The 24749-nt window shown below is 42.8% G+C and overlaps 1 pseudogene; it reads left to right on the forward strand.

Annotated features, from left to right (window-relative positions):
* Nucleotides 1–23598: 23598 nt before the first annotated feature.
* Nucleotides 23599–23820, forward strand: LOC109270251 (60S ribosomal protein L39-like; annotated as a pseudogene).
* The last annotated feature ends 929 nt before the right edge of the window (nt 23821–24749 follow it).

Here is a 24749-nt window from a genome sequence, read left to right on the forward strand (position 1 = left end):
CAAAATGTGTATTAAAAATTGTGGATGAAAGCACATTTCTGTAAGGCAAAATTGGTTTGTGGTTCTCCTATAAGAAAGAGAATTACTGTGCACAGTATAGGAAGTCTAATTTTATGGTTTGCATGGTTGGGTAGGAGTTAGAGTTTTCAGCTCAAGCACACATGTCATGAATAACAATACATTGAATTTACATAGCAATTTCCTCAGTGGAATTCCAAGAACTACATAATCTCATTGAGACTCATAACATCTCTTCTAGGAGCCACAAAGTAGGAAATGTCTCCATTTTAAACAATGGAAAAGGGGAGGCATATAGAAATTTGGACAACACCTTGCACGAAATAGATTAGAAAGTACTTTCCTAGGGGCGCCTGGGTGGCTCAGTTGGTTAAGCATCCGACTTCGGCTCAGGTCATGATCTCACGGTTCATGGGTTCAAGCCCCACGTCAGGCTCCATGCTGACAGCACAGAGCCTGGAACCTGCTTCAGTTTCAGTGTTTCCCTCTCTGCTCCTCCCCTGCTCATGCTCTGTCTCTCTTTCTCTCCAAAATAAATAAAACATTTAAAAAAAGAAAGTACTTTCCTAGTCGCAGCAGAACTTCAACAGTTCCCTTAGAGAGATTCCCAGTGCACAGCCCTTCTGACCATGTGTCTGTGACCATGTGCATGTGGCCGCGTGCAGGCACCACATTTTCACAGTGGCCAGGTTCAGACTACCATTATAAGACAGACAAGCCTCTGGATAAGGAAAACTAGACCTGTGCATTTCAATGCCTTCCCTCAGCACCTTTCCCCACCTGGCCCACCACCAACCACTATCACCACCCAAGCTGACATCCATGCCACCTGACTCTGTCCCAGGACACACACATCCCTTGCCTCAGCCCCCAGTGGTCCTGGTCTTCCTTGCCATTGGCTTCTACAAACTGGATCTTCTCTGCTTATACCTAAGGATTAGCATATGTTACAATAGGAATCTTCTCAACTTTGACTTCTGTGCCTCAGTTCTCCTTCCTGGCTTTGCCTTCAGAGTCAGGGATTCTGTTCACCTTCAAACCCTGCCTGGTGCCTGACACTCTCATACATCAGTGCAGGACAAGCCCCAGCCAGCCTATCAGCAGGCTGGATCCCTGTGGCCTCAGCTCTCACTCTAGACCAAGTTTCTCCTGTAGCAATGGACTCTCATGTACTTGTGTGTAACTCTGATGGCCTGAACATGGGGCTAAGGAAAACAGAGTCACAGACCAAGACCCAGGCAGCCTCTCCATTCTACGGCCGCAGGTGTACTTCCTGGTGACCAGCCAATAATACTGCAAAGACCTAACTGTTCTTCACAGGAGACATGGGGAAGAAGTAAAAGGAATTAAAGGCTAGCTAAACAACTCCCAAGATACAGGTTCTGCAAGCAATGGAACTGTAGCATAATCTTCCCAGGAGATGGGCACCATATAATTGTGCAAAATCCAGCACCATGGACGTATTGCTTCTGCAGTAATCTATATTACTACCAAAAAGAAACAATGGCAGCATGCAGGGCTTTTCTGCTGAGCATCAGACTGATTTCCTGAGACAATCTGAGTTGTGTGGGTGGGCACTTTAAGACACGCAAGAGGGGCGCCTGGGTGGCGCAGTCGGTTAAGCGTCCGACTTCAGCCAGGTCACGATCTCGCGGTCCGTGAGTTCGAGCCCCGCGTCAGGCTCTGGGCTGATGGCTCAGAGCCTGGAGCTTGTTTCCGATTCTGTGTCTCCCTCTCTCTGCCCCTCCCCCGTTCATGCTCTGTCTGTCTCTCTCTGTCCCCAAAAAAATAAATAAAAAACGTTGAAAAAAAAGACACGCAAGAAACTGCCTCTGGGGAAGATAGATTCTGGTGCCCACAGCCACGTTGACTGGTTCAGCCTTAAAAGTATGTTCCCATAAACTCTGGCATTTTCTCTCCACCATGATCTTCCCCGGCCATCTCCTGATAAGGACTCATCTTGCTTCTGTAACAACCCTTCACCGCCATGCCAGCCATGTGGCCGTGCCTTCTCTTCAGTGCTAGTTCCCAGTGAGTCCTGCCCAGGCTGACCCAGTTAGCTCCTCATCCATTAGAACACCCACATACAATGTCCTACTTCCCTCCTCTGAAGCTTAATCCTGCTGAGTGTTTGGTTTAAGTGATTTTCAATCACTACCATTCACTCATGCTCTTATTCCTAACCTCTCCAACCAAAAGAAAAAAACAAAACAAAACAACATTATATGCATATATTCACCGAACATCCATTCCCTTCTTTTTTTCTTTATAACATAACCCTGGTTTGTTCGACATGGAAGTGGGCCTAGCTGGATATACTCTCCTTCCCAGACCCCTCTGCAACCGGGGTGGCCTTGAGACCCAGTTCTGGCCAAATTTAGACTTCCAGAAGGAAGTCTTTGGAGAGAGCATCCCTTTCCAAATGAAAAGATAGACTCAGAGGCAGACATGCTGGGCCCTCCTTCTTCCAGTATGCCTTTTGCATATGCGCCTAGAGATGGAAAAGTCAGCTCACAATTATTAGGCACCAAGCCTGAAAAAAAAAGTCTCGGGCTAAGGCTGGCAGAATGGAAATATAAAGGGGTGCCAGAGTGGCTCAGTCGGTTAAGCGTCCAACTCGGTTTCAGCTCATGTCATGATTTCACAACTTGTGAGTTCAAGCCCTGCATTGGGCTCTGTGCTCTCTCTGTCTCTCTCAGAAATAAATAAACATAAAATGTTTATAAAATAAACATAAAAAAAAAGAAATGGAAATATAGAAGGAGCTGGGACTCTGGTACATTCTGGGGAAGCTTTCCAGCCATGGACGGCCCACCTACAGGCTTCTTATATAAGAAAAATAATACCAGGGGCGTTTGGGTGGCTCAGCTGGTTAAGAATCCAAATTCAACTCACGTCATGATCTCCCAGTTCATGAGTTCAAGCCCCTCGTCAGGCTCTGTGCTAACAGCTGGGAGCCTGGAGCCTACTTTGGATTCTATGTCTCCCTTTCTCTCTGCCTCTTCCCTGTCTGCTCTCTTTCTCTCTCTCTCTCTCTCTCTCTCTCAAAAATAAATAAACATTAAAAAATATTTTTTAATAAAAAAAGAAAAATAACACAAAAACCATAAAATACTTAGGAATAAACCTAACCAAAGAGGTGAAAAATCTATATGCTGAAAACTATAGAAAGCTTATGAAAGAAATTGAAGAAGACACACAAAAAAGGGGAAAACATTACATGCTCATGTATTGGAAGAATAAATATTGTTAAAATGTGGATACCACCCAAAGCAACCTACATATTCAATGCAATCCCTATCAAAATAACACAAGCATTCCTCTTAGAGTTAGAGCAAGCAATCCTAAAATTTGTGTGGAACCAGAAAAGACCATGAGTAGCCAAAGCAATCCTGAAAAAGAAAAACAAAGCTGAAGGCATCACAATTCTGACCTTCAAGCTGTATTACAAAGCTGTAATCATCAAGACAGTATGATACTGGCACAAAAACAGACACTTAGATCAATAGAACAGAATAGAGAACCCAGAAATGGACCCACAAACGTATGGCCAACTAATCTTTGACAAAGCAGGAAAGAATATCCAATGGAAAAAAGACAGTCGCTTCAGCAAACAGTGTTGGGAAAACTGGACAGTGACGTGCAGAAGAATGAACCTGGACCACTTTCTGACACATACACAAAAATAAACTCAAAATGGATGAAATATCTAAACATAAGACAGGAAGCCTCAAAATCCTAGAGGAGAAAGCAGGCAAAAACCTCTTTGACCTTGGCTGTAGCAGCTACTAACTTGACACGTCTCCAGAGGCAAGGGAAAGAAAAGCAAAAGCGAACTATTGGGACCTCATCAAAATAAAAACCTTCTGCACGGTGAAGGAAACAGTCAGCAAAACTAAAAGGCAACCAACAGAGTGAGAGAAGATATTTGAAAATGACATATCAGATAAAGGGTTAGTAACCAAAATCTATAAAGAACTTACCAAACTCAACCCCCAAAAACCAAATAATCCAGTGAAGAAATGGGCAGAAGACATGAATAGACACTTTTCCAAAGAAGACATCCAGATGGCTAACAGACACATGAAAAAATGCTCAACATCACTCATCATCAGGGAAATACAAATCAAAACCACAATGAGATACCACCTCACACCTGTCAGACTAGCTAAAATTAACAACTAAGGCAACAGATGTTGGCGAGGTTGCAGAGAAAGAGGAACCCTTTTGCACTGCTGGTGGGAATGCAAGCTGGTGCAGCCACTCTGGAAAACAATATGGAGGTTCCTCAAAAAACATAAAATAGAACTACCCTATGACCCAGCAATTTCACTAGTAGGTATTTACCCAAAGGATACAGAAGTGTCGATTCTAAGGGGCACATGCACCCCAATGTTTATAGCAGCACTATTGACAATAACCAAATTATAGGAAGAACCCAATGTCCATCAACTGATGAATGGATAAAGAAGATGTGGTGTGTGTGTGTGTGTGTATATATATATATATATATACAATGGAATACTACTTGGTGATCAAAAAGAATGAAATATTGCCATTTGCAACAACATGGATAGAATTAGAGCATATTATGCTAAGCGAAATAAGTCAGTCAGAGAAAGACAAATTCATATGATCTCACTCCTATGTGGAATTTAAGAAACCAAGCAGATGAACATGGGAAAGGGAAGCAAAAAAACAGAGAGGGAGACAAACCCTAAGAGACTCTTAAATACAGAGAACAAACTGAGGGTTGTTGTCAGGGCATTGGGTGGGGGGATGGGCTAAGTGGGTGAGGGGCATTCAGGAGGACACTTGTTGGGATGAGCACTGGGTGTTATATGTAAGTGATGAATCACTAAATTCTATTCCTGAAATTATTATTACACTACACGTTAACTAACTTGGATTTAAATGTTTAAAAAATAAAATAATACAATACAATACAATACAATACAATACAATACAATACAATACAATATAAAATAAACCTATTAGGCAAAGGCACTATAGTCAGATCTTCCTAGTACTTGCAGCCAAATGCATTCCTACCTGCTACTTGCTCTATTTTTTTCCCTGTTAAATTTCGACTCGACTGAGCCACTGTTTTCACACCTGATAGTCAAAGCCCAGGGTCTTCCTTTCCACTTCTAGCTTTTTAATTTTTAGCTAGAAACACATTCCAGTATTTGACTTACAAGACTAAAGCCCCTTCATATTTTAGGCAAAGCATAATAATGATGAAATAAAGGCATATTTAGGCATGAATACATCAATACTACACCCCATCTTAAACCACAGGAGCATGAAGGAACAAAAATAGCCAATAATTTTATCTTGGATCTAGCTTTGAGTCCATTCTTCATCACCCACTAGTTGTACAGCCATGAATAAGTCATCCAAACCTCTCCAAGTTTTAGTTTCTTTATCTATAAAATAGAGGCGATAATAATGTCTGCCTCATAGGGTTGCTGTCAGTATTCCATAAAAAAGCATTTGTATAAATAAAATAGGTACTATTTTTTAAGTTTATTTATTTACTTTGAGAGAGAGAGAGAGAAAGAGAGAGAGAACATGAGCAGGGGAGGGGCAGAGAGAGGGAGAGAGAATCCCAAGCAGGCTCCACGTTGTCAGCCACACTGTCAGAGTTTCATGAACTCCTGAACCATGAGACCATGACCTGAGCTGAAATCAAGAGTCCGACACTCAACTGACTGAGCCACCCAGGCACCCCAATAATAAGTACTATTACTGGCCATAATAACTAAGAGAAAAGTCTTTTTTCCATGCAAATAAAAATGTATTTTTTCCTTCCTTTTATTTTAGAGAGAGAAGAGTGCAAGCAGGGAGAAGGGCAGAGGGGGAGAGAGAGAGAGAGAGAGAGAGAGAGAGGATCTTAAGCAGGCCCCATGCTCAGTGTGGAGCCCAACCCAGGGCTCAATCCCACGACCCTGGGATCATGACCTGAGCTGAAATCAGAAGTTGGATGCTCAACTGACTGAGCTACCCAGGTGCCCCTAAAAATGCATTTTTAACTTATTTCTTTTCTGAATGTATTTCCTACAATTTTGGTAATAGCTTTCTAACCATTTTCAGGCAAAAGATAAGATAAAGCCACTATAAGCTACCTTTCTGGTGGAAGGTCAATTATTTTTTTTATTTTTTTTTTAATGTTTATTTATTTTTGAGAGAGAGAGACAGACAGAGCATGAGTGGGGGAGGGGCAGAGAGAGGGGGAGACACAGAATCAGAAGCAGGCTCCAGGCTCTGTGGCAGGGCTTAAACTCACAAGCTGTGAGATCATGACCTGAGCCAAAGTCAGACACTTAATCGAATGAGTCACCCACGTGCCCCAGAAGCTCAATTCTAATTACAGGCAGACCTAGAGAGGCCCTAAGAAGGACTCATCGGGTGCTGGATTCGGTGCATGGATAATACAGGCCCACACCCCGCAGATACCTGCACAAAACAGCAGATATCACAACCACCCTCAATGCATGACCTACAAAACCAAGGCTCCAAAACCAACTAACAGCAGAAAACTGGAAATTTTCTAGTGAGTAATTTTGAACATTCATTAAGGTGATATTTTTTTCACTTTGTATACTGTGAATTTATCTCTTCTTCTCTGTGCCTCAAATAGAAATCACCTTCTAGGTTACATGAGCGTGCCCTACATTATTATTTTTCGGAAAGTATAGAAAAAGAAAGAAGTTATTTATAAAATCCGTCTTTCCTTTCCCCGCTCTCATTTGTCCACTCACCAATAATTGGCCATAAATCTCCAGGAACTAAGACTTGGGAAGAACTTGAGATACATCTTATAAGCTTACAGAAGAAAATACCAAAAATGAAGGCCCTGGGGGTTTCCTAGGGATGCTGAAATCAAGGCATGTTTCTAAGCATCTTCCTGCAGCAACAACAGCTCTCCTTAAGTTGTCATCGTCATTTCCATAATGCTTAGATCCTGTGATTTTTAGAGTGTGTGTGAGGTCTACAATATGCAGCCGCACGCTGATGAGGCCTACAAATGTTTCCTTGTAGAGTTTAGGCTTTTGTCCCTTCTGTCAAGGTTGGTAAGTGTCACTGTCTTCATTTCTGCCTGCGTTTCATGCAGATCTGGACATTAACTTCTGTACCAATTTCTATGAATACTCATTGCAACCTTGTTGATCATCAAGGCTGACAAGGTTAAATTTGAGAGTGTGAAAGTCAGCCGAGAACAGTCCGAGGAAGTGTCTGAATGTTCCCGAGCCTGAGAGAGAAGGGAATTTGTGGCCCGCCTCGCGTCCCTGAGGCCTGAATGCAGCCCACAGGATAGCCCAGCTCTATCCCCCAGGACAACAGGCCCTGAATCAAAGGTCGATCTTGCCACATTTTCTGTTGTTCTCAACACTGAGTCATGGTGCCGCGTGGGGGAAAACACCTCATTCAGAGTTGGACAGAAGAGTTATTTGCCAACTTGTGAGGCAACTTACCTTCTCCAAAATGTTGTTTCTTCATCTATAAAATGTAAAAAATGCCAGCAACATATGGGCACCTTCTTATATGTCTGGGGCAGGGGATCATTTGACTAGGTAATTTCACTTTAGCAGATCTATCTAGAAGAAATCATCTGAAATGCATATTCCCAAATGTGTGTTCTCCAGAGCATCCTTCTCCCAAAACTCTCTCCTCACACACCGATCCTGCAGCTTTTCTCCTGTCTTCCACCTCTAGCTCCTTCTTTCTCTAAATCTGCTTCCTTCTCCTGGGGACAAGGATTCTTCTTCCCAGAAAGAGAAGAAACAAAGCCAATGAATGCATAATCCCCTCTGGCAGGCAGGACAGGGGTGGGGCCCCTCCCTCTTCATCCATGAAAAAGAAAATCACCTCCTTTTTTATTGGAGAGAAGCTGATTACAGGATACTTAAGGCGCTGGACATTAAGATGATCTGCCTGATTCTCCTCTTCCTTCTTATACTCAACAAACATCAGTTAAATCCTTACGATGTGCCAGATGCCATTCTAGTTGCTGGGATATATTTAGTGTGGGAGGTAGACAATAACAAAACATGGGAATGACAAGATCAAGCTTACAATTTTAAGGGCTCGCCCTGGCTGCAGCATATATAATAGACCATAGGGGAGAAAGTAGAGATCAGTTCCAGGCCATAGCAGAAATGGTCTAGGAGGGAGGTGATGAGAAGTGTTTGCATCCAGGATGTACTGTAAATGCAGCACTAACAGGATTTACTGATGAGGGGGTTTTGTGAGGGTAGGAAGAAAAGCAGCGACAAATGCCAAATATTTTTCCTGAGCAGGAATCGGTGGTGTCATTTACTATGATGGAAAACACTGGAGAAGAAGCATGTTTGGGGAGAAATTGAGTTTTTCTTTGGCCAGCTAAGTTTAAGATGACTATTCAACATCCAAGTATAGTGGTTAAGTGGGCAGCTGGAAAAGCAAATCTGGAATGGAGGAAATAGACCAGAACTAGAGATTAAAAAAAAAAAAATTTTAGAGTCATCAGGACATGGATGGCATTTTAAAATATTTTTTTTAATGTTTTATTTATTTTTGAGAGAGAAAGCACAAGCAGGGTGGGGCAGAGGGAGAGGGGGACAGATGATCTGAACCAGGCTCCACGCTAACAGCAGTGAACCCAATGTGGGCCTCAAACTCAAAAACAGTGAGATTATGACCTGAGCCAAAGTCGGACAATCAACCAACAGACTGAGCCACCCGGGTGCCCCAGAAGGCATTTTAAAAGACATAACCGGATACGATCTATTATAATGAGACCACAGCGTAGATGGGAGAGGACTAAGAGCTGAGCCCTGCATCATTCCAAACTTTGGAGATTGAAGAAGGAAGAGCCAGTGAGGGAGGAGAGAACTAGAAGAACAAGGTGTTCAGGGAGCCAAGACAAGAAGGCTTCTCAGAAGGAGGGAGTGAGGAATGTGTCAGTGCTGCTGAGGAGTGAGATTCGGTGACCTCATCCAGGGGGATGCATGTGACAGCCTGACTGGAGTCTGCTCAAGAGAGAACAGGAGGTGAGAAAGGAGAAGCGGGAAGACACAAGTCTTCAGAGAGGGTTTGTTTTAAAGGAAAATGGAAGCACAGGCCAACAATGGAGGTGGATGAAGGGTTCGCAGACACAACATGGAAAGAAGTATAGGATGACAGTTCAGGTTTTAGTCCAGACATCCAAGGTAGGAATCACAGGAGGTACACCAGGTGTGGAGGGAGGCTCTGCAGAGGGTGGTTTGGGAGTGTCACGTCTGAGCTGCAGACACCCACATCCTGGTGGTTGAGGTCACACCCCTGAATGAGATTTAAAAAAAAAAAATTAGTTTAGTGTTCTCACTGTGAACTATCTGAGTGTCCACAAAGGCTCATGACATCCAGTCGTCTGCTCAGACACAAATTTGTATCCCACATACTACAAGGCTACTGTGCAGGACTGAATTACTTAGCTGGTGCATGAACCCAGCTAACAGCCCAGGATCCACTCTCACTGCCATTTGTTCATATCTGAACAAATGGGTTCAAAAAACCCAAAAATGGGTTTTTTTTTTAAAAAAAGAATTTGTTTCCAAAAGAAAGCCAGTCCTTAGAGTCATGAGAGGCACAGGAGAGTTCTAAGAAGATGATTTTAGGACGTGGATTAGAAATAGTTTGGGAAGGGGCACCTGGGTGGCTCAGTAGGTTGAGTGTCCAACTTTTGCTCACATCATGATCTTGTGGTTTGTGAGATCAAGCCCCACATTGGGCTCGCTGCTGTCAGCACAGAGCCCACTTCAGATCCTCTGTCTCTCTCTCTCTCTCTCTGCCCCTCCTCCGCTTGTGCACTCATTCTCTCTCTCTCTCTCTCTCTCTCTCTCTCTCTCTCTCTCTCTCTCAAAAATAAATAAACATTTAAAAAAGAAATAGTTTGGCAGGGCACCTGGGTGGCTCAGTCGGTTAAGCGTCTGACTTCAGCTCAGGTCATGATCTCACGGTTTGTGAGTTTGAGCCCTACGTCAGGCTCTGTGCTGACAGCTCAGAGCCTGGAGCCTGCTTCAGATTCCATGCCTCCTTCTCTCTCTCTACCCCTCCCCAACTTGTGCTCTGTCTCTCAAAAATAAATAAATGTAAAAAAAAAAAATTTTTAAAGGAATAGTTTGGGGAAGAAAACTTTATACTATTGTGGCCCTTGTAAATCTGCGGATTTGCAAAGATTTTGAGACACATTTGTCTGAATGTCAAGGGTCTCCATTCCTATATCTTTGCCTGACTTACTGTGTTCTCTACAGGAACGTCTGTAACCTCTGTGCCATCAGCAGGTGCCTTCCCTTCTTCCCCTGCTCATGCCCATCTCTGCAGTGTTGCTCATGGTCCTACCTGTCCTCTGTCCAGACACAGCTTCTTATGTGAGGCAGCAACAGGACCATCTTCTTATACCAAGGGATTCTATGGGCTGCAAAATCACACCCGTTGGATTGCAACGCTTATAGCCTCCTGTCAGTGCACAAATGGCCTAGAGCAAGCGCCCTGCTGCAGCTCACCATACAGTAAACTGTCTCCATGCATAGGAACTTCCCATGCTCACAGGATCCTCTCTTGGAGAATAATCTAACCAATAATGTGTGGCAAGAGTCTACCATGCACCGGTTCAAATTACCCCATTAGGTAGGGGTGATGTGTTCACATCACTGCTCACCTGTGACCTGTCTCTCGGGGCTTGAAGCAGGCCGCAGCTAGCTGGGTATGAGTCTGCTTTGTCTATCCAATAATAACCATCATCGTCATAACCAGAGCTCACTTTGTGCCAGGCTCTGTTCTAAGCATTTTAATCTTTACTATAACTCAGTGAGTTAAATACAGTTATCCCCATTTTATAGATAATTGGCCAAGGATCACATAGAGAATAAGCTAGTAAGTGGCAAAACTGGGATTCTAAGCCATATAGTCCTCTCTTATGCTCCCCAAGTGGGTCCCACGTTATAGAGATAAAGGAGTGGGGTTGTGGGGTGGGGTAGGGAGACAAGTTTTTAGTAGTCCATTTTGGTGTATGGTTCAAGCCACATTCACCAACTGAGCTTTAAGTCTTAAACTGTTTGTTAGTTTTTAATTTTGAAGCTGTTTGTTAATTTCTATCTGACTCCTGTGTGTGTTTCTCAGTTTGTTCAGAGTTTGACACAGAAAATTAATGGCTACCTCAGAAAGCCCAACATCGACCTGGTCCAATTTTACTGAAGTAGCATAAAGGATTAAAAATTGGATAACCGCTTTCTTCCCATTTACTCCTGGGGACACATATCTCTCCACTTGAATAGGAACCATGTTGGGGACTCTTTGCTCAATCAGGGAGGGGTCTAGCCCTGCTCCCTCAGCACTTGGACCACCACCGTATCAACCTCTCCTTCAGTCTTCTTGGTCCTCCAGCGACCTTACCCACAGCAAAATTTTTCATGCAACGCCAGGTTTTCTCCCATGACCGACAAGACTACCCTTGTTTTTCAGTTAGCCCAGTGTCTGTGAGAGACCAGAGTCATAGTTACATGTCTTACTCATCGCTGGAGCTCCAAGAGCCTACAATTGCCCATGTTGAATCTCTCACCTCATTTTACTATAGCATTATAGTCTAAAGCATAAGTTTTCAACAATTACTTATTCAGTGCCCACTATGCACCTGGAATACAGCAGTGAATATGAGACAAATACAGCTTCTCTTTTGCTGCCCTCATTTGGGGACTCATTCAGTCATGTGTTAAACAACTGTGAGGTGTATGATTCTATAATTTCTTCCTCTGAGTCCCAGAAAAGCTGAATGACATTCAGAACTAAGCCTGAAAAGATACCTCTGTATTCAAAAATACAAATACCATTGTAATTCTCCAAAAGATAGCAATTTAGAGTAGGATTTTTAACTCCTCATGGGGCCTACGAGTCTTCTGATACTGTTTGCAATTATTCCGCGTATATACATACATGCGTTTTTCTCTGCAAGTTGTTCTAATGAACAAAGTCCTAAGGTAGAAACTGGTAGCAGTTCGATCGCACTCCTGGGACTCCAGTCTTATCACTGGGTGACATCAAGTCAACTGGATGTCAAAAGTACTATGGATACCAGACCAACAAGATCTTCTCCCATTCGTCCTCCCTCACAGCAGCTGCAAAAGCTGTTGTCCACAGGCTTTCTCTCCATCAGACTTGCCTTCCTACTCTTCCATGTAGGGGAATAAAGAGGTAGACAAGACAACCACACACTGAGAACACAAAAATTATGATTAGATCTGTCTGATCAAAAAGAAGTTTCCCTTTCACTTCTTACGTAAATTCATTAAATTAAAAATTACAACTTTATCATGAGGCTCTAGATAGCACAAAAATAGCAAAGCGGTAATGAAATACTATCAGTCTCTCAATTTGGAAAGTCTTTTTTCGAATATCCAGGAAATCTATGGGACCACATAAAGAGTCTGGATACCATGATTAACTCAACATAGGTACAACGAGGCATTCTTTTGCTAAAATAAGGTGCTTCCTGTCATGTCTTGATAAATTAAAATAGAACTCTTCCACCTTCCTCACCTTCCTTCTATATTTTCTCCCCTTTCTCTGAACTTCAATACCAACCTACTGGGGCACCTGGGTGGCTCAGTTGGTTGAGCGTCCGACATCGGCTCAGGTCATGATCTCACAGTTTATGAGTTCAAGCCCCATATCAGGCTTGCTGCTGTCCATGCAGAGCCTGCTCCAGATCTTCTGTTCCCCTCTCTCTCTGCCCCTTCCCTGCTCCCACTTGTATTCTCACTCTCAAAAATAAACAAAAAAAATTGTTTAATTTAAATACCAACCTTGCTACAATTCTGTTGCTTCCTTAATTTTTTTTTAATTGGCAAACATATATATTTCCAAAGGGGAGTACAATTTGCCCACAATTTCACCTAAGACACAGCATGGGGTTTTCTGTTTACTCTTAAAGAAGTGAAATATCAACTTCCTCAATGAAAGCTTCTAGAAGTATAGCTTGAAATCTATACACAATGGCACCCTAAACAACTCACCAGGGAAAATGCCACAACCCACAGCTGTTACAAACTGCCTGTAATTCAAAACTCTCTCAAAGCTGTTTCTTAGCAGGACCTACATCGCCTAATACAATCATTTGCCAATCTTTCTTTTAAGGTTTTGGTTCCATAAAATTGATTTAGAGTAAATCTGTGACAGGATGACAGAGAATATGGTGTCCCTTCCCAGGGAAATCTAATGTAAGATAGTTCAAGATATGGAGGAGGTGGGGGAAGGGGGGACAGGGTGGGCTACATTTTTTAACTGGCAGCAAATTTCCTCTTCAGAAGAAAAATGGCTTTTCTCTGATGGCCTCTTTGGTTATGAAAGGGAAAGCACACAATAGCATGATCAAGGACATGACAATGAGAGAGCTGAATTGTTCTACATTTTTGTATGAAAGGAGTTTTGTGTTGCCAGAAGCAAGGAGAACATTTCCGATTAGAGAGACAGAAACAAGAGAAGGAGAAAGAAAAAAAAATGGTAGTTGGCAGAAGGCCAGGGAGCTGGACTTTCCAAAACAGGGACAACAAATATTCAATTTTGAGTCATCTCCTTCAGTGCAACTCCCATTTTTACCATAAGATCTTTATGAAATTTCCTACTTTCATGAGTGGTGTCTGAGGTAAATGAAGGAGAAAACACAGTGTTATACATTTCGGTTGACTCAGGGCTTAGCAAAGGGAATAGTCAAGGTGACAGTCAATTTGTCCATTCGTGGGTTCGAGCCCCGCATTGGGCTCTGCACTGACAACGCAGAGCCTACTTGAGATTCTCTCTCTCCCTCTTTCTCTCTCTCTCTCTTCCCCTCCTGCATCTCTCTCTCTCTCAAAATAAATAAATAAACTAAAAAAAAAGATACAGTGAATTTGAAAATTTCGAGAAGCAGGAAATCAGATGAATAAACGAATAAGAGGACCAAGTCCTCCTCTGGGAATCCTCAGAGATGTCCAAAGGATGCTGTGTCACTTAGACTTTGTCAGACAAGCAGAGCCACTATATGGGACTTACTATAAGGATTACACCTTAGACAATTGTGGGAGATGTTGAGGAATTCTATGGAAGGCTGTTGTCTCCTCATCTGATGTGGGCCTGAAGTTTCTGTAGAGCCTCAGGACAAGCAGTTGGGAAGAAAAGCTGGACACGAAAATGAGAAAGCAAGGACAAACTGGAACCCACAAGGCAAGATGAAACCCTCGTCTCTCCCTCGCTACCTCTAACCTCAACAGCACAGGTGACCTGCAGAATGAGTTGTCACTCTCCACCATGCAGTTGCACACACATCTGACCTAAGATCCCGAGAAGCTGAAGGAGCTGATCCAGCAGGAGCTGGATGAGCCGTGGGCCCGGCTGCTGCCTCGAGCAAACAAGATGCACCAGTAGATTAGTGACAATGCACCTGAACTCTGAGAGCGACAGGTACCCCATGCCAACCAGCAAATAGTGGCTCACTATGGGCGGTAGTGAAGGGAATCACTCCCATTTTCACACGGTTTTCCTGGACCTGTACCCGGGTCCTAGTGATACAAGAAGTAGCACCATATATTAATCATCAACTTAGAGCATATACCACATCCTGGATGGCTTTACCTCAACCCTGCAAGGTGTTGCTACCTGGATGGCACGAAAACGAAATCTTCAAAAGGCTTTTCCAGCATTCTGTCAGGACAGCAACTTCAAGTGATGGGGAACACGGTAAGATCAGTGAATTCCATTAGCATGAGTCCATTGCTACACTCCAACTGCTATTAAATGAGTTTCTTGGTCAGGAGCAAGGCTGTGGGAATACTTTGCTACAAATCATATTATGTAAGTCCACAGATGGTAGTCTTGGCAAAAGCACTGAGGGCACAGAAAACAAAACAGGAGGTGTCTCTTCCAGTGAGAACAAAGCACTGCCTCTTCCAAGACGGATGTGGTCCATCCACCTGCCACCAGGTGGCTGTCTCCTCCTTTGGGGACTGATGCTACATCAGGGGCTCAGAGTTCATCTCTGCTGTTGGCAGGTTGATCACACAGAAGTGATGGTAGACAGATCAGTCTCAGTAAGTAGAAGACCATGTTGCTGAGTCCATTCCATAACCTCCATCCCTGACACTATGGCCACTGTGTTCACAAGCCCATTGGGCAAGGGTGAATGACATCTGCAGAGCAGAGCATCTTGTCCACCTGATTATTAAGATCCTCCTCTACTGAGGTTGCTTTTTGATGAATAGTCACGTGGGACAAACATCTTCATGTCCTGTGCCAATTCAGAAAAATCTACCCATACACCTCCTACTCACCATTTTCCAGTTGTTTCTTCTTGGGGGGACCTGTTGTAGATGGCCCCCCAGCAGACTCTAAGTCAAGGGTGGGTGATGGTCCAAGGAGGTCGATGAAATAACCCAGAGATAGCAATCAAGACCTAGGTTTACTGGGGGAAATTACATACAGGGAGCCCAGGAGCAGCCAACCGGACAAAGTATCCACTGCTAGGATCTACATGCATCAAGTTTTTATAGGGCAGCAACTTAGGCCAGCAACTGTCTGTAGCCTCTTCCTCCTTGCACAGCCAGCATTGCAAGGAGATCAAGTTCTGCCCTTCAGACACTCTTTGTTACAAAGGAGATGCTCCAGGTTGGCCGCCCCCAGAGCCCCCGACCTTGGATGCTGAACAACATGTTCTTCTGCACATACTTCTTGATGGGAACATAGAGAGAGGACGGGATTTCTACATTCTTAAGATAGTGATTAGCAGGGACCTTCAGGGTGTACCTGCACAAACAAGCCTTCCAACACATACCATACAGACCCAAACACTCAGCACAAGACACTGGCCATCTAGTCAAACCACTGGCCACTGTCTATGAGTCAATATAGAGCCATACCTTGAACCATCTTTTCTTCCAAGAAAAATGAATAACTGAATGTATTCCTTGATGCACTGTACAACAATAGAATTTTTCCTTCACTGCTATACTTCAGAACCACCTCAGAATGGGCCAGTATTACTGAGCTATCTGCTCTGGGGATGTGCCAGCACATCATGCAGACCTATAAACCAGGCCTGAAGTTTTCTGCTCCTCTGTCAACGTTAGTCATAGGGAACTCCATATGAGGTCATATGTGTGAATCAGGAAAGAGGAGACAAGGTAGCAACGGTCCATAGGCATCTGGGCCACCTACTCATTCAACTTACTTACACATTCAGCACCTGCACGAGCTCTGCTGAATGCCAGCTTTGTGGTTTGGTGGGTCAGTCATCACCAGGTTTATCAGAGACAGCAAGTGTTCATTTGGCGGCCCATGGCCAAGTGTTTCTCCAAAGAATAGCCATCTACCAAGCATGGCAGAGCTCTGCTCTAAAATTCTAAAGGAGGTGTGCAAAAAGGCTCCTGCCAGAGCTCCATACACATCTCAATCTACACGGACATTTCAAGTACCATCAGATCCACTAGGTCACATGGCAGAACACTTTACACAGCAACCTGGACCTGTTGCAGAGCCTTCTCTTTTTCTGGATGATATTTTGGCCCATTTCTGTAATCACCTGAATATACACATGTTATACAATCACTTCTATTTTTCTTCACAAATTGAGAAATTAAGTAAGAGAAAGGAGCTATTTATTACGTGCTCCTCAAAAACTCTAACACATATGGGGACTCTGGCTATCCTTATTATATGTAAGGAAAAGGTAGCCCCAGAAAGCCGTCATCCTTCAGGCCACCCAGTGACTGACATGTGTAAGATACAGGTCCTGAAAATGGAGGAAAGGGCCAAACAATGAGGACTATAAGACCACTTCTCTGACACCAGAACAATTTGTTAGAAAGTAAAAAATTCAGTTAATCATCCCTTTGGTTTTTTTCTGCTGCACGAAGCATGCAGTTTGACTGATGGACCAGTCATTCTAGTCCCACAGACTGTAAATAACAATCGTATGCTTCCATGAAAAGGGAGGCCTTCGGTGAAATGGAGAATCATTTTGACTATGTGAACGTTATAGTTCCAAACTATTTGCTTCTTATCGTATTTACTTTGTATTCTTTCAGGCCCAACTGAACAAAAATGCTAATTTAACCCAGTTTAAAAAACAAAGAGGACAGAGACTTGAAATGGGATCGTTTTTATTCTTGTCATCTCCGCCTCGGACATAGACATTTAATATTTAAATGTTATTCCCTGTGAGACCTGGACTTTCAGCATTTTGTGGCTATGACAGAATTCAAATTTCAGATTCTACCTTGTGTGAAAATATCATTTCAAAGTGTGTGCCCCAGGAGAATAATAATAAACCTGAGTGTTGGCATTTTTTAAAATGAACTTTTTTCAGAGGTCTCTTAAAATATAGCTTATTCTCTCTCCTTCGTAGACACCAGAAGTGAAGCCATGATGCCTTTGATTTTCCCCCACATTCATTCTGAACCTGTTACCAAACTACTTATTGTAAGCAGAATGAGTAACTGCAAAAGAAAGTAAGATGATTGTGTCTGCATTTAATACATTAATTATAATATATGATAATGCGCTAACCTTGCCCTTTTATTCTAATTTAAAACGTTACATTAATTGTCTCTAATTATAATTTGACTATTAAAAACATGTCTGTTGTTTTCCTTTGTTATTAGTATAATCCTGAAAACACCTGCCCACAATCTACTAAATACTAAGGTTGCAGTGATTAATAGTAACAAATCCTATGAAATCACTTTTTATCCTCAAGCAGTCTGAATAAATTGGGCCATTAAAATAGCTGAGCTTAAATGCTACGTTGTTCTGGCATGTTTCATAAGGCTGCATAAATTGTCACTCTGCATCCCCTAATTCACATAGTGTGAGAAATGGCAGCATTGCAGGATCTAACCATACAGGGTCCGCTACTGACTGTGGCCTGGCAGGGCTTGGTGGGCATGTCCTTCGTGACAACATTTATAAAATTATGGGAAGCAATCCTTTTGAGATTTTCTTTAAAGATGATTTTCTTGGGGCGCCTGGGTGGCTCAGTCGGTTAAGCGTCCGACTTCCGCTCAGGTCACGATCTCACGGTCCATGAGTTCGAGCTCCCTGTCGGGCTCTGGGCTAATGCCTCAGAGCCTGGAGCCTGCTTCCGATTCTGTGTCTGCCTCTCTCTCTGCCCCTCCCCCGTTCATGCTCTGTCTCTCTCTGTCTCAAAAATAAATAAACGTTAAAAAAAAATTAAAAAAAATTTAAAAAAAAGATGATTTTCTTCTTTGGATTCTTCCAGGCTTTTTGCATAGTGGCTATGGAATAGTATTCAAATGACTTCCTGGAAGAGAACTGACATGAAGAAAATACACACTAGGGGCTCTGTATTTTGACACATGCCAGAATGGCCATCGAATTTCTGTGTTAATCAAAGTTGGCTCTTTTGCAGCAGACTATTTATATGGGTATTTAACAGAGAGGCAGAAACATTAAGGAAAGCGCTATCATACCTCTGTTGAGCTTTTTGTTTTCTAAGTTTGTTATGGTCCATTTTTATGAATTGAAGACCTATTGCCTTGAAAAGCTATATCCTTTTATGAATTGAAGACCTTTTGCCTTGAATCTATTAACAGATTCAAAAACAACCTGAATTTCACATCAGGAAGCCAGAACTGGCAAGTGTTCTAAAGCCTTACACCACTGTGTGTGTCATTGGCATATGTGACAACAAGAGAGCCCCCGAACTTGAAGATAAGGCTGAACATGAAACTGCAATAAGTAAGTAAATAGTTCAATAACTAAAATAAATTGTCAGAAAAGATAATTCACACTAACCAATATTCTGAAAAAAATGGCTGAGAAATTTGAGTACGCACAAATCCCAGCCATAATTTTATGGGTTTTTTTTTATTTTTTTAATGTTTATTTATTTTTTTAATTTTATTTTGTTATCCTTTTTTATTAAATATAATTTATTGTCGAGCTGGTTTCCATACAACACCCAATGTTTATTTATTTCTGAGAGAGAGAGAGACAGAGCGTGAGCAGGGAGGGGCAAAGAGAGAGAAAGACACAGAATCTGAAACAGGCTCCAGGCTCTGAGCTGTTAGCACAGAGCCTGATGCGGGGCTGGAACTCACGAACCGTGAGATCATGACCTGAGCTGAAGTCAGATGCTTAACTGACTGAGTCACCCAGGCACCCCCCTCCCCAATCATAATTTTAGAAGCAGGGAACTGTTAGACTCTGTGAACATTAGAGTTCCAAACTATTTGCTTCTTATCATATTTACTTTGAAATAATGAAATAATAAAGAATAAAATAATAATAATGATACCACACTGTACGTTAACTGAGATTAAAATAAAAACTTAAACTAGATAAATAAAATAAAAATTACAAAAAAAATTATTTATACCAAAAAATAAATAAAAATAAAAGCCCAGAAGCCTATGATTCTATTTGTAACCTCACCAATTGCATGGTGAAAGAACGTGTTGGAAGGGTGAGTCTGATGCCCTAGAAAAGCAAAGGACCAGACCCCTTGCAGATATTTCCTCAGAGTAGAGATGAGGGTATCAGGATCTCATGATTCAAACACACCAGGCACTAAAATCACCCAACCACCTCCCTGGCCCTGATTCCATGCTGGTACCACCTCCAGCGGGTAATTTGGCTTCCCAGGTAAATCTTCTACAGGAACACTGTTGAGCCACAGAGATAACATTCTGGTCCCCTTGGCATCCATTTACTCAACAAATACTCATTGAGCAACTTCCGTGTACCAAGCACCCTGCCAGGCACTGGGCAATACAGTCGAGAACTACTGCCCTATGGACCAGAAGCTTAGTCAGAGAGCAGACATTAAATAAATTAACGTAGAAATAAACGTATAGTTATAAACTTTTTATGAAGTGCTATGAAGGCAAGATAAGAAACAATAACTGGGAGGACTTAACTTGGATTGGAAGGTCAGGAAGGCCCTCTGTGTGGAATAGATGTATAAGTTGACATTCCAAGTGTGCAGGGTTGGGAGGGAACAGCACCCACAGAGGGACCAGCAGGTCGGAGGACCTAGAGATAAGATGGGCTTGGAGCAAGTGAGGCTCTCCATCTGAAAAAATGCTAGCGTGCATAAAGAGAAGGAGGATGGAGGTCAGGGCTGCCTGAGACAAAGTTGGAAAGGAAGGCTGGGCTCAGACCAAGCAGGGCCAAACTCCGTCAAGTTTGGACTTTATTCCGATACTAGCCAGACAAAGAAGGAATCAAAGATTGAGAGGGACACGATCCAAACAATATTCCTTAAAGATCACTCCAGTCAGCCTGTGGCGAAAGAACTGGAGGGGAGCAAGAGTGGAGGTGGGGAAATGTTTGGGAACTCTTGTGGAAGTCCAGGCGAGAGATGAAGACGCCATTTGCTAGGATGCAGAGAAGCCCTCGTCAATTATAAATTACTAAAATCGTGCTTCGATTGAACCATCGGTCTCTTCTGAGTTTGGCCACGGGGTTTCCGGGCACAACTCCAGCTGTAAGGCTAAAGTACAGATTCTGCACCTGTAAAGCTGACAGCTGCTCTCTGCTTCTGCCTCCCCAGGCTCGGTCTGGGTGACTGGCCTCCCTGGATGCCATGCTTATCTCCTCGCACACCAGATAGGATTGAACAGGACACATCCTTCAGTTACCCAGCCTTGGGAACAGAGCCATATATAGAATGCGAATTAGCAAGTTTGCCACTTGCTCTTCCTATGGCGAGCGCTTCCCCCTACCTATGTAGCTATTACAAGTCACTAGGTCAACGTTGAGTTTGATCTCCATTAGAAAACCTCTGTTCCCCAGTCATTTCCGACTGATAATAGCAGTTACTGAGCACACAACATGTGCCAAACTCTGCTCTAAGCACCCTACATGGATCCATCCATCTCCATGCATTTAAACATCGGGGTGTCACAGGGCTCAGCCCTCAGTCCTCTACTTATGTGGGCTCACTCCCTAAGTGAACTCATCCATTTGCATGGTTTCAAATGCCATCTACATGCCGACAATTCCCAACTTTGTCTCTCCTCTCGCTCTTGAACTCCCGATTCTATACAGCTGTCTCCTCAACATCTCCTCTAGGCTAGCTAGTTGGTATCCACCTTCCCAAACTGAACTCCTGATTCCTCCCCTCCAGAAGTAAAACTTTTCCCTCTGCATTCCCCCACCTAAGTAAATGGCAATCCATTTTTCCCACTGGAAACCTTTTGCGGAGACAGAAGCTGAGGTCTGCCTTTGCTCTCCTTGGTCCACCTCCTCACCAGGTGAGGCACGTGAGGAAGGTAAAAGGGGGAAAAGGGCCTCGAGATGGGTGCTCTTGTCTTTGCAGGCTGGTACCCTCTGATTGGCAGTTCACACTGCACCATCTCTCTTTCAGGGGGTGTGTTTGGGGTCTTCCACTCCCTCCCTTCCAACAGTAGTCTCTGAAAGTAGACCCCACAAAGACTCTTCCTATTGTAGATATCTCATCTTCTTAGGTAGTGACCCCACCGCCACCTTCTACAGAGTTCTCTCTAGACCAGAGGGTACCCTCTTGTCAAACTCAGGCTGCTCCCATATTAGCCCTTTCTCCTTGCTGTGTGGGCAGGGGCATCGCCAGCTAGTCTCTCCTTTGACATTTTCCAAGGACAGCCAAATACCCACTTCTGAGTCTTGTAAATCCAAGGAATAGGTCACTTCTCTGTGCAATCTTCCTGCATCCCCATTACTTGATTTGAAGCAGGTGGAGGAAAAGGGGAGAAATGTAGAACATGCTGACAGCTCTCTCTAAAGAGGTTCTCTTGCACCAACCCCTTTTCTCATCCCTCACTTCTTTTCCAATATACAGTCTGAAGGTAGGCTATGTGTGACTTTTGGGCCACCTATTAGCACGACCTATGTTGATACTCTCTTTAGAGTATCTCCACCCTCAGCAAACTCTCATCTCTCTCTCTCTCTCCCTCTCTTTCTCTCTCCCTCTCTTTCTGTCTCTCAATCTATACTACCCAGTATAGTAGCCATAAGCCACACGTGGCTATTTTAATTAAAATGAATTACAATTAAATAAAGTTTAAAATTCAGGTCCTTGGTTACACTAGCCACATTTCAAGTGCTTGTTTCTATCATCACAGAAAGTTCCATTAGATGGCCCTGCTCTAGATCCTGAGCTTGCATGGCTTACCTTACCTTACATGGCTTTTGTAGATTGCGCATAACCCAACATGGCTGCTAACCCCAAGTCTCTAAAGAAAGGCCCCTCAAATGCCGACAGGCAACAAGCACTAAATAGCAAGAAGCAAATACAGTCAAGTGTGAAGAACAGGTTGTGGAAGTTAGAGTGTATCCACCATGCTAGAAGGAAAAGTCGAGACTCAGCCCCAGCCCTGGTTGCCATGTGAAAGTGTGAGCCCAGCAATGCCAGTGCTTTCAAGTTTCAACTGAACCTAGGAACACAGAGACTTATGTAAAATCTTCATGTTTAAAATTAAGATCTTTTTTTTTCTAATTATACATGCTCATTGTAAAGTAGTCAAGAGATACATAAATCTACATGAAATAATAAATATCACCTAAAATGCCGTTACCCTTCATTGGCCATCACTAACATTTGGTGACCATATTTTTATGCACCAGCACCTCCTTATACCTATACACACGCAAGTATAATAATACCTAAGTGGAATATTACACATGCTATTTTTTGTCATGGACAATATTTTGTGACTTTTTCCCTTGCCTTCCCCATTCTCCCATTTTTGATTTTTCACTGGTGGCTGGGGCCAAACAAAAAGGTCCAGGTCAAAGACCCTCAATTTGTCATTTTTGCCTTTCGCATACCCTAATTTCACACTCTGTGTTTCTTGGTTTAAATTTTCTAGAGAAAAAAATCTAACATTCCATTGGATGAACCATTGACCAGCCTACCGCTAGTCTCATCAGCTTTGAAGGAGACCTAAGTCCTACTCCTTAATGTGAGTTATAGATAGAGGTAGCTCCCAGACAAGGTAGCTGAGAGCTGAAGAAGCCTCAAAAATATTTCTGCTGCTGAGTGAGTAGTATAGCACAGTGGCTAAAAGCAAGATTTTTGGAGTCAGACCTAGATTTGAATTCCAAATCCACCACCTTGTTGTGTGACCTTGAGCCAGTTATTTAACCTCTCTGTGCTGAATTTTCTTTATCTCAAAATTAAGAATCATAATTGTACCTAACTTTTAAGGTTGTTCTGAAGATGTAAGTGTAAAAGGTTTAGAACAATATTTGGCCCGTGGTAAATATTCAATAAATGTTAGCTAATGATAATTTTTTCTTTATTTTTCACCTTATCTGAAGAGTGTGCAGTTGCAAAAGCTTCCATTCAACGAGCCCACTGAAGAGAAAGGCTCTATTATACATAATAGGTATCTCTCTAATACAACAAGAATTTTTTTTTTATATTTTAGGAAATAGAAACATCCAAAATATCTATCAGAGGTTTCAGACTAACCAAGCTTCTACCAATAGTTTCTACCACTCATTCATATGACCTGTAGAGAATGGGCTTTGTTCTTTTACTCCCTTTCTTGACCACTGTGGTGGGTGCAGTTGACTCTGCTCCTCATCATGTCCTCTCACGAGACTTTCAGGATCAAGTGATTCTTGGCCAAGAAACAAAAGCGGGATCATCCCATTCCCCAATGGATTCAAATGAAAACTAGTAATAAAATCAGGTTCAACTCTGAGAGGAGACACTGGAGAAGAATAAAGTTGGGTGCATACAGAATTGTACTTGAGATGGCACACATATGTCTGCTGTATCAAGGTCACCAGCCTCTTACCACATGATGCTGAAAACATCACTACTATCTGAACAGCCGGACATGCTTTACTGGGAAAATTATTTTTCTCTTGTTTCGACGCTTCCACCCTAGTAGTTTGGTTCAATAATAACTATGAGAAAGTTTTGTTTGCGGTGGGGGGAGGAATGAGTTTTTATTCAAAAATGGAGCAGACATGCTTCCCATCCTCAAAGAATCTTCAGCCTAAGGGAGGACTTTAAATGCATCCCAGAACTATAATTCAAGTAGAAAGCAATAGGGGCCATTAAAAAAAGGGAGTAAGTTGGTCCTTGAATTGTTTAAGAAACAACTGGGATGGAATTTAATCCTGCTGCCCTCTTCAGCAAATTAACTATACCTGTTTAAATGGAGTTATACAGACCATGTCTTGGGGATAAAATTTCCACATTGTGTATTGGTCAGAAAGCGGTGGTGGTTTATGCCGCAGTAACAAAAAACCCAAAAGTTGTATTATAAGAACACTTACTTCTCACTCATCATAAACTGACAGGGAAAATCTGCCCATCATAGTCACTCGAGAGTCCAGGCTGATGTAAGCTCCACCTCAATACCTGCTTCCACCATGGTAAGAGATAGAGGGTTGTTTTTTTAAAGCATGACCAATTATGTTGCTTAGCATTTCTGCCTAAGAGAGACACCCTTCATTTCTGCTCACATTTATTTGCCAGAGCAAGTCACATAGCCATACCTGAGTTCATCAGGGTGAGGATGTCTAGTCCTCCCACCAGGAAGGCCCCTGCATGCTCGTGAGCAGTGATACATCTCACCACTCTGTGACTCAAATGTGCAAACAAAAAAAAGGAACTCTGTTTTCTGGGACTGAGCTCCACTCCCTCTGGATCCTAATTCCCAGTGATCCTGAAAGATTCCTGTTCAGGATTTCCCTAAAGTCCTTTGATTGCTTCTAACCCCCAT

Source organism: Panthera pardus, unplaced genomic scaffold (assembly GCF_024362965.1).
Source record: "Panthera pardus isolate Hobbes unplaced genomic scaffold, ASM2436296v1 HiC_scaffold_6, whole genome shotgun sequence".
In the NCBI taxonomy this organism is placed as follows: domain Eukaryota; kingdom Metazoa; phylum Chordata; class Mammalia; order Carnivora; family Felidae; genus Panthera; species Panthera pardus.